Below are 12,050 nucleotides of genomic sequence, written 5' to 3' on the forward strand. Positions count from 1 at the left end.
AGCTACTCGCAGTGATTCGATCTCTGACGAGTTAATGGCTTATCCCCACCACTGATCTCACTTACCTGGCCAACCTGGTGAATTAGGTTTTGATTAGATCACTTGGTGATTAGGGCTTACCCAGGTCATTAGGTAAATCAGTTTGACTGATTTAGGTGCTCCTAATGCTGGCTTAATTAAATTCTTTTTAATCTGACTTGGTGAAGTCAATGGGAGGATTGAAATTGGCTGGTAATTTATCTTCTCATCTATTCTTTAATAAAATCCTTAAAAATTATTAGGTCCTAAAAATGATTAAGTTATATTGATAACTAAGTCATAGCCTCCCATTAAGTGAGTGATAAGGAGTCCATTAGTTTAATAATCATTGGAGGCCCAAAGGTCTAGTGCTTATTGACTAATGGAATTATCATTCATGGTATGATAATTTGGTTTGAGTCTTTCTGATGGTGGTTAGGTTGGCCGACCAAAGTCGGGCTTGATCATTTATTAGTCCGATTCACCAAATCAAATCATGTTAATGGTTGGACCTAACCAGATTTTTTCAGTGGAGGCCAAAGCCTACTGATTAGGTTCTGGGGCAAAATTAATTACTAGAAGTTATTTAGAGAAACAACTGGTTATGAATCTACCCATAGATGCACATGGGTTGACCAACCAAAGTTGGGCTCGTGTGTAGTCTGTGTGGATTCTAGTACCTACTAAGGAATTAAAGTAATTCCTTGAATTGGAGGTTGAGGCTACCAATTCGTAAAAATACTGGGAGAAACTTTAGACTAAAGTCTAAGTCTTTAGTATTAATAATTTGTGTACTAATATAGGTCTGGTTTTCCTTTATGCAGCTATGGCCACTACCCTATCGCTCCGATCATTATTAGATAATGACAAGCTCATGGGACCTAATTTCGATAGCTGGTATCGAAAATTAAAAATCATCTTTGAGCATGAGCAGATCTTTTATGTAGTAACGGATCCGGTACTTGAGGAGCCAGCCCTGAATGCTAGAGGGATGGTCTGAGACACTTACCAGAAGTGACCCAACGACCGCACCAACGTTCGGTGCATAATGCTGGTGGCTATGAATGATGAGTTCAGTCGCAGGTTCGAGAACGTCCAGCCACAAGAGATGCTTCAAATGTTGAATGACTCTTTTGGCATGCCTGACGATATTGAAAGGAATAAAACTAGTTGTGCCATTTTCAATGCTCGGATGAGGGATGGAGCCTCAGTCACTGATCATGTACTGTACATGATCGAAATGATTGAGCGCCTAAGTAAACTGGGCTTTTCCCTTCACGAGCAACTCGGTAAGGATGCGATCCTTAATTCTCTGCCCAAGTCCTTCCTTCCCTTCCTTACTCATTTTCGAATGACAAAGCCTACAGTGAACTACCACGGCTTGTTGGGGTTGCTGCAGAATTTTGAGATGGATCACCAGCTCCATAAAGAGTCGGTGAATGTTGTGAGAGGGTCTTCTTCTGATCATCGATCCTTCAAGAAAGGGAAGAAGAACAAGAAGAAGAAGAATAAGAAGGTGCAGCTGCATGCTGGGATGTCTGCACAGGGTCAGATTAAGAAGCACAAGCCCGACCAGAGCCAGACGGAGTGCTTCTTTTGCAAGAAGCAGGGGCACTGGAAGAGGAACTATCCTCTATACATTACCTCACTGGACCCGAACAGGCTGAAGAAGAAGCAAGGTACTTTTATGATAACACCTTGCAACTTTTTCATTTGTGATACTACTGCCTGGGTATTGGATACCAGAAGCCCTTATCATATTTGCAATTCAATGCAGGGTCTGCAGGTCAGTAGGAGATTTGATGAAGGCGAGAGATTCCTGAACGTTGGAGATGGAAGCAAAGTTTCAGTTCTAGCATTAGGAATCATGAACCTTGTAATCAATTCTCGAAAAATAATTCTAAGTGAATGTCACTATTATCCAAGTTTTTTATTAAATATTATTTCTGTAGGCCTTTTGGCCATGAACAGATATCAATTTTTAATAAAAAGAAATGTTTGCAATATCATTTTGAATGATGTTACAATATTTGTTGGATAACTTAATAATGATATTTACTTTCTATCACAAACTGTTCATGTGGTTCAAACCTCCGGTGAATGCTCTATAATAGATAATGTGTCAGATGTCTACCTTTGGCACTGTAGGCTAGGTTATATCAATAAGAACAGGATAAACAGGTTGGCTCAAGAAGGAATTCTTGAAGTAGGTGATTATGAATCACTTCCAACCTGTGAGTCCTGACTTCTTGGTAAAATGACCAAGTCACCTTTTACTGGAAAAGGTGAGCAAGCCAGTGAACTCTTGGCTCTGGTACATTCTGATATATGTGGACCCATGAGCTCAAGTGCAAGAGGTGGATATTTCTACTTCATAACCTTCACAAACGACCTATCGAGGTATGGGTATGTCTATTTAATGAAGCATAAGTCGGAGTCGTTTGAAATGTTCAAACTATTCTGAAATGAGATAGAAAAACAAACTGGAAAGTGTATTAAAACTCTTCGATCTGATCGAGGAGGTGAATACCTTTCCAATGATTTTCTGACATATCTTGGAGAGAATGGGATTCTCTCTCAGTGGATACCTCCTGGAACACCACAGCATAATGGTGTGTCTGAAAGGAAGAATTGGACCTTGTTGGACATGGTTCGATCCATGATGGGGTTTGCTGGTCTGTCGATCTTCCTTTGGGGATATGCACTCGAATCGGCTTATTACCTTCTAAATAGGGTTCCGAGTAAGTCAGTAACCAAAATGCCATATGAGATATAGATAGGACGTAAGCCAGTACTCTCGCACCTTAGGGTTTGGGGGTGTCCGGCTTATGTTAAACGTTTAATAACGGACAAGCTTGGACCTAGGTCTAATAAGTGTAATTTTATAGGATACCCAAAAGAGACCAAAGGATATTATTTCTACCTGGCTGATGAGCAAAAGGTGTTTGTCAGACTTAAGGCAATCTTTTTGGAAAAAAAGTTCCTTGATGAAAGGACTGTTGCCTCTAAGGTCGAACTTGACGAAGTTTGACAGGTGGAAAAACTGACACAAGTTGCTGAACCTGAACCAGATTTGATTAGATCAGATCTGGAGCCCATTGTTCAAGCACCCTTAAGGCGATCTGGTAGAGTACCACATCAATCGAATAGATACTATGGTTTCTTGGTCTGGGATGACGATCCTATCAAACTTGATGAAAATGATGAGGATCCGATCACCTACATGGATGCAATACAGAGACTCGACTCTGAGAAATGGCTAGAGGCCATGAAATCCGAAATGGAGTCCATGAAAGTCAATGATGTGTGGACATTGGTTGACCCACCCGAAAGAGTAAAACCCATAGGGTGTAAGTGGGTCTTCAAGAGGAAGAGAGGCACAGACGAAAAGATGGAAACCTATAAAGCCCGTCTGGTTGCTAAGGGATATCATCAATGTTATGGTATAGACTATGACGAGATGTTTTCTCCTGTGGCAATGCTCAAATTCATTCGGATTATGCTTGCGATAGCTGCCCATCTGGACTATGAAATCTGGCAGATGGATGTGAAGACATCTTTCCTAAACGGAGAGCTGGATGAAGAGGTGTATATGATACAACTTGAAGGATTCACATCCACTGATGAGTCTAAGGTGTGCAGACTACAGAGGTCCATTTATAGACTTAAGCAGGCATCTCAGAGTTGGAACATACATTTTGATAGGATGATCAAGACGTATGGCTTCGTTAAGAACGGAGAAGAGCCCTACATTTATAAGTGGGCTAATGGTCCAATAGTGGTATTTCTTGTATTGTATGTGGATGATATTCTCTTAATCGGGAATGATGTCCCTGCATTACAGGGAATAAAGATTTGGCTGTCGTCACAGTTCTTCATGAAGGATTTGAGAGAAGCTTCCTACATTCTAGGGATGAGGATCTATAGGGATAGATCTAAAAGGTTGCTTGGTTTATCCCAGTCTACGTACATAGATACTATGCTGAAGAGGATCAGCATGGAGAATTCTAAGAAAGGCTATCTACCGATAGGCCATGGAATTTCTCTCTCGAAGAGGGATTGTCCGACGACACCTCAAGAAAGAGAGCGTATGGGTAGGATTCTATATACTTCGGCAGTGGGATCTATCATGTACGCCATGACATGTACACGATCAAATATGGCATACTCACTAGGGGTAGTGAGTAAATACCAATCTGATCAAGGGTAGAATCACTGGAAGGTTGTTAAAACCATCTTGAAGTATGTAAGAAATACTAAGGACCAGTGGCTTGTTTACGGTGAATCGGACTTGAGACTTATAGGGTTTACAGACTCTAGTTTCTAGTCTGATCATGATGACAGCAAAAGTGTGTCGGGATTTATTTTTACCCTTAATGGTGGGGCTATCTGATGGAAGAGTTCCAAGCAACACAGTGGTTGATTCAATTTACGAGGTGAAGTATGTCGCTGCATCAGATGCTGCCAAAGAAGCGGTGTGGCTGAGAAAATTCATCACCGAGCTCAGAGTAGCACCCTCCCTTGTTGGTCCAGTTCTGCTCTACTGTGACAGCTCTGGAGCCATTGCTCAGGCGAAGGAACCCAAGGCACACCAACGGACGAAGCATATTCTGTGCTGCTACCATCTCATCCGGAAAATTATGGATCGAGGTGACATCGACCTTCAGAAGATCGACGGAAAGGAGAACCTGGCCGACCCATTCACTAAAGCCATTGCGGTGAAGGAGTTCGACGACTATAAGTCGAAGATGGGTATTAGATACTGCACCAATTGGCTTTAGGCCAAGTAGAAGATTGTTGGGAATAGTGTCCCAAAGCCAATCATCAGCCTCTTGACGGTTATGCTCATTTTTGTATATGTACATGAATTATGAATTAATAAAAATTATTTTGGTATTTTTCATCACAAAATATTTCATCTTCTAATGAACTCCTATGTTATGGTGAAGTCCTTAGGACTATTTAGACTCAACCAAGGAGGATTTGTCGTTTAGTCCTTAAATCTGTTCGCGATCAAATGATACGTTGTTACCAAGGACGATAATGTTTATCAAGCATAGGTCGTTGTGTGCCATATAGGTTGGTTGTCCTCTTAACCAATGAGTGTGGAGACACTGGTATGGCATACAGGTGAGATATAAGGGTACATCTGCACTAAACTTGACCGACTCCGGAGCTATTTCTGCTATCAAGATTTGCTCCGATGGAATATGGGTATAAATGTCCCTCCAACCTGAGACCGCCACGGTAACTTGCAAGCAACTCACTGCACTTAGGCACTGGACTACCTAAATTTCTAATTCAGTGACGGAAGGCTGCTGGGTGTAGTCAAGAACTTGACTTGTCGGTGCGTGTGTCAAGATGGGATTGACCACTCCAGTTTAGGAGCTATGTACAGTCATGTTTCAATTTAGCAAAACCTTGGCCAGAGTAGTCTTTATGAGGAGTCACAGGACTGTTTGAGTTGAGCACGATTCGGATGATCTAATCAGGGTTGATAGTTTAACCCTGAGTCATCCTAAACACAGAGGTCAAAAGGATGAATTATACAGTAACCATATTCACATAGGTTCTGAGTGTTGCGATTGTAACTATTCGACCTATCCGGTCGTCGGGTACCATTGCTAGATGGTCACTTCGATTAGTACAGGAATTGGTTCCTGTGCTATCGACTTAGGTTCGAACCTGCGGGGTCACATACATTAGAGGTTCCTATCTGATCTGATGGCTGATGAAGAGTCCTAATGCTCATAGACTATGATTCCTACGTGTCTGAAACTCTATGATCGAGAATCAAAATTCTCTTATCATGAGTCCCACACATTTTGGGTACCGGGGTCAAGAGTCCCATTGGTTTGGGACTCTTCGATCAGGGTTACATATCGATGAATTCTGATGCCCAATTACCCATTGAATTTGGACTCAATATTTATGAGAGGTTTAATTAGTGATTTGATCACTAATTAACTCAATTTGATTGAGTAATTATTTTTGGATCAAGTCCAATTGAATTTGATTCAGTTGGATTTGACCCGATTAGGTTAAGAGTTGACCTAATCGTCGAGATGGTTTGGTCCCTGATTTGATCAGGGGTTGGGCTTAATCAATTTCTGATTTGATTAGGATTTTATTGAGCCTAATTAAGCCTAATTAAGTTGGGTTTAAATTAGTCTAATTGGGCCTAACTTATTTGGTTCAATTAGGTTGGTTTAAATAATAAAACCACCTTGACCCATTCTCCCTGCGCCACCTCACTTCCACTGCGCCCATTTGAACTCACGAGAAGGAAGTTCTCATGAATTTTTTCTCATGCAAAGCCCTCCTCATGCCCTACTTTAATGTGCCAAATGAGTGGGTAAGGATGATTGGTTGGCCATTCAAATTCAAAACAATGTTTGAATTTGAATGAGCAACCAATCTTAGTGGCTTGACCTTATCCTCTTTTAGCACCCCATTTATTACAGGAGAAAATATTTCTCATGAAATCACTCACATACAAATTAAGCCACGCCCTCTTCTTCTCACGTCCTTAGTGGATAGGGATAAATTGATTTTCATTTGAATTCAAAATTTGATTTGAATTCAAATGTGCAATTACTCATCTTTATCCTCTCATGTGGATAAGATGTTTGACACTATTTTAAAAGGAGGAGAAGAGTGGGGCGTGTGTAAGAAAAATTTTGAAGAGAAAATCTGGGTGTGAGGAATCCTTGTGTGCAAGGTGAAGGTCCATATCCTTCCGAGAGAAAAAGAAAGAAAAGAAAGAAAAAGTGTGCATAGGGTTACAGTGAGTTCTTCAGGGTTTCAGCCTGGAGTTCGGGAAGTGAGAAGGTGAGCTATGAGTGTTGTGAGCCCACCAAATTTTAGGAAGATCTTCAACATCCTCTCAAACATGTCTGCTGATGATCTGGAGCATCCAAAGAATTGATAGACATCGATCAAAGGAGTTCGATCAGCATCGGCCGTCGAAAGGGCTCTACAACAAGCTAGCACTCGTGAGGAGTCGATAGACCGGAAGCTTCATGTGGATGATCTGTAGAGGCCAGACATGCTATGTGGCTATATCACGATGATCAGACTCTCCTGACGGTGATCAGATTGCGGCGATCTACTTCCCGCACAAAGGTATTGTGTTCTGAACACATTACAGTAAAGTGTTTACTATTCCAATTCGAATTTCAAATTAAAATACATGCATGCTATATATCATATTTAAATCCTAGTGTAGGATAAATTTATATTAATTAATTAGATTAATTAATAATTTTCACTGTAAAATAGTGATTTTGAAAAAATTTTAAAATTACCATTTTACCCCTATACTGAATTTTCCCACATGCTGCGGTCCCACCAATGATATGCACCTCACCTAACAGTTATTGGTAACATGCACACCGATGCATAGGCAACTCTTTACCCAGATGCTTCTCTAAGCATGTTGCAGTGACTAATCTCTAAGTCATGTGGGCTCACCTAACAGTTATTGCCCACACGTCTTAGTTAAGCCCGACCCACCATTCACAAGCGGTGCAAGGCCGTCATTGGATCCCTCACCTAATAGTTATTAGGCGCAACCCCATCCTTACCTTAGAGCAACTCTTTGCTAATAGAGTGGTTGCGTGTTCTTGAAGCAACTGAACCACTGTGACTAGTCGAGAACAATCAACGCTGGTAGTATGTCCACACATCTAGAATGGTGGAAGACCTATAGACTTAATATTTGTGGAGAGATTTAGGTTTAGATCTTATTTAATCAGTCATCATATGAATGATCTAATTGGCATGGGCTAAACTAAACCGCTAAGCAACCTTATTGAAGACTCAATCTTCCAAATTGGCCAAGTAAGTAGAGATCAGTGGGGGTCCCTCCATTATTTTTCTTAGACACCAATAAATTGATCAGATAAGTAAACAGAACTAATTAAATAATCACATCTTATTAACTTGCTTTAGACACCAATAGATCAATTGGTCCAAACAGGTTAACTCTAGCAAATCAGGCTCAAACCGTCGAGCCAAATTAGATCCTTAGGTTAATCGATTCTACATGTAGGACTCAAACGATTTGATCAATAATAATTGTATGATCATTTAACTTAATTGATCTGAGCCTAATCAATACTTGACTCGATTCAATCAATTACTTAACCGAATTAGATCTATATGACTCAAATCAAAAACCTTAGATGTAATCCTATTACATGACCTAATTTTTGATTTTTTTTTGATTTTTTCATAACCAAAACCCTCATGCACAAATACAAACCTCAAATTCTAAAATAAAATTTTAGATTTAAATTTTTTGTATGAAAGTAAGTTTTAAATCATGAAAATAATTTTCAGATTTCACATTCAAACATATTCACATATATGCATATAAAATTTAGATCTCAATAAAAATCAGATCTATAATAAGATATCATATATCTCATATATTAATTATGGATCATATCAAAAGTAAATTTATGATCTAAATATATAATCATATATCACATATATGAATTAAAATTCAGATCATATGAAATTTCAGATTTCATGCATGCATCTATGTATCATATAAACATTAACTAAAATTCTTTCTAGATCAAAATTTAGATCTATGCATGCTTTCACATATCAAATATATGTTCTAAAATTAAATCTAAAAATAAATTTTAAATTTTAAAAATCATCTATACATCTCATGTATCAACAAAAAAATTAGATTTTAAAATTATTTTCAAAATATGTATGACAATTTCAGTAATATAAAACCTATAGCTCTTGTACCACTGTTGGAATTTGAGATTTGGGACATACATGTGTATTTTAAAATATTACTTTCTAAGTACCTAGTGGAATATAATATTAAAATACTTTTAATCTAAATTATACATGTATAAAAATATAAAACCATAAGGATCTAGTTCATGTGCTAAAATTCAAATTGTGATCAATTCACATATCTGTTTCGCAATCTTTTTCTTTGAATCTGGATCTGGAAGAGAAAAATTTTTTTTCTAGCCATACAAGTATCCAACCTCTATGAGTATCCACTCGAGATCAGCCAGGAACAGCCCTCTAGATTTTAAATTTTTTTCTCTAAAAAAATTCAGCCTGCTGAATCTGAACGAAGCCTGGATCACGATCAACACTTGATCTCTTTCTTTGATCTTGTTGTTCTCCTATTCTCTAGCATTTCTTCTTACTTTGTGCTACTGCTAGACACCAAGAACCAGTAGTAATTATGGCATGAAACACCCTTGGCATGGAGAACTTGGGACGTCCCAAGTATGGGGGCATGTGGGACGCCCAAGGGAGAGGGAGAAGGGAGAGGAAGAGAGGGTGTGGGGAGAGCTTTTGGATATAGAGGGTTGCTGGTTTGGATGCTCTAAGGATCATAGGAGAGGTCTCTTTAAATAGGCATGAGGATTGAATCCTATTCAATCTCATAATACAAGTCCTACTTGTATTGGATTTTCTAATAACTTAAGTTATTTAACTTACATTAGGAATCCTATTAGGTACCAACTCTTGAAGCCCTTGCATCTAATTAAATACACCCTCTTTTGCACCCAAGGGTCATCTTATATCAGATTAGTAAGCCCTCTAATCATAGGACATGTCCAACTTGATCAAATCAAGGTGGCATCCCATAATAACTATCAAGAAAAATTAATTAAGAACTTGCACCCTAATTTAATTGATCCATAACCTTAGACACCCAACAATTAGAGTCTCATGAATCTAATTCATGAAAGTTATTAGCAGATAAATAAGTTAAAATTATCTTATCAAATAAAAAATCCCAACGAAAAGAGGAATTGAGTCCAACCATGTGCTAGCAAGGTTACCTTGAACCCAATCAAATTTTTCTAAACTCAATTAACACTTCATAAGCTCAATTGCTAATTTCAAGCCTAATCATTTTGTTGTATGACCCCATAGATTCAATTCTATCTGATAGTGAGATATATAACGATCTCTATCAAGTATCATTGAAACTCTTTTCAATAGGTCAGAATAATTTCACTCTAACTCATCAAGGATTGTCGATCTAGAACAACCCTAGTGAGCTCTCACAATTCATTAGTGACACCTAGCAGTATATAGTGGCAAGTTAGTAGAACTGAAATAAATCTCTAGGTGTAGTTAATGTGTGATTCAGTCCCTCTATTGTGAGTCCCAACTAGATGGTGTTGAGAAATGTATCCCAAACTTAATCATTAGATGATTGTACTCATCTTGTAAACTATATATGAATTTTTATTAATAAATATTATTTGGTATTTTCATTATAAATTGATCACCTTTGAACTTCTGTATTTATTTCTCCATAAATTGATTTTGATGATTACAATACATTTGGGGGATTACTAATGATTTTGGCTTGAAAAAAGATTTATTATATCTTAGGGGCAAAATCATAATTTTACCAAGTTCTGATTCGAGAGCCTCTAAAGCAAGAATAAAAGATTTGTGATCTATTGGAGGAAATTTTATTTTTTTTAGATATATATTTTAAAAAAAAATTAAGTTTAAAAAAAAGAGTCGACCCTATGAGTCGACTCCTGTCAAAATGGGCTGAACGGCACACTATTTTGGGCTGGCACACCCAAAGAGGACAACCCTATGAGTCAATCTCTGTTGCTGTGCAGGCTAAAGATACAGAACAGTGATTTTGTGTTCTGTGCCACAGAGGTCGACCCTATGAGTCGACCCTTGTGCAAAGATCGACTCTATGAGTCGACCCCTACGATGGAAAATCTTCGTAATGGCTAATTTTTCAGCTCATTTTGATCATATTTAATGCTCATTTAATGCACTCCAATAGCTCTATTTTAGCTCAGATTTGTCTCGAGCATCCATTGAAGATATAAAGGCACATGAAGGAGGAAGAAATAAAAGGTTTTAAAAGATTTTCAAGCATTCATTTCAGCCTTAAGCAAAAAGCCCTCTTTAAGCAAATGAAGCTTTCATTTTAAGTTCACCAACCCCTCAAGAGTTCATTCAAGTCTTTAACAACCTTGAGAAAAATCAGAAAAGCTTCTTCCTTATTGTGTAAAGTGTATTTAAGATTTTATTTGCTCATTAAAGGAGCTAAACTTGTATCTCTTGTCATTAACTCTCTTACTCTGCTTTTGTCTTGATTTTTAGTTTTGAAAGGGTTCCAAAACATGGATAGGTTGATCCGAACCTTGAATCGGATTGTATTGAGTTGGCTTGTACCCAAAAAATAAGTGTTCTAGTTTGACATAGCTAGAGTCGAAGGTACCATCATTGTATTCTTGTTGAATACATTTTAGTGGATTTAAATTCTCAAGTAGGAGCTTGGGGAGTGGATGTAGGTGCAAAGTTGGCACCGAACCACTATAAATTTTGTTTGTTTGTGGTGTGCATACTTGCTCTCTATCCAAATTTTCTTATTTTCTTACATTCTTGTATCTCATTTCTACACTTAACTTAAATCACTTACTACACATAACTTGCTTATTATTACTTAATCTTTATAGTTCTAAATTAACTTTAAAATTTCAGTAATCTAATTCACCCCCCCTCTTGGGTTGCATAGCTGGGCAACAAGTGGTATCAGAGCTCGGTGCTCTAGTTCTACTTTGATTTAACCATCAAAGAGCTAAAGATCTATGGCCACTCAAGTTGGTGCTTCACTAGTCGAGGGGCAGTCCACAAACTGACCTCCACTTTTCAATGGGTCAAACTATACCTATTGAAAAGCTCGGATAAAAATTTTTATCCAAGCTCTTGACTATGATATATAGAGTATTATAGTTAGTGGACCACACACATCCACTAAGGTAATTGATGGTGTAGAATCAACCAAACCCGAAAGAGAATGGGATGAGGTTGACAAAAAAATGGCTCAACTCAATGCTAAAGTCATGAATATTTTATATTGTGCTTTAGATGCTAATGAGTTTAATCATATTTCAATATGTACGTTGGCTAAGAAAATATAAGATAGGTTAGAAGTAACTCATGGTGGCACTAATCAAGTTAAGGAATAAAAAATTAACATACTTGTGCATAAATAT

Source organism: Elaeis guineensis, chromosome 1, assembly GCF_000442705.2.
Source record: "Elaeis guineensis isolate ETL-2024a chromosome 1, EG11, whole genome shotgun sequence".
Taxonomy (NCBI): Eukaryota; Viridiplantae; Streptophyta; class Magnoliopsida; order Arecales; family Arecaceae; genus Elaeis; species Elaeis guineensis.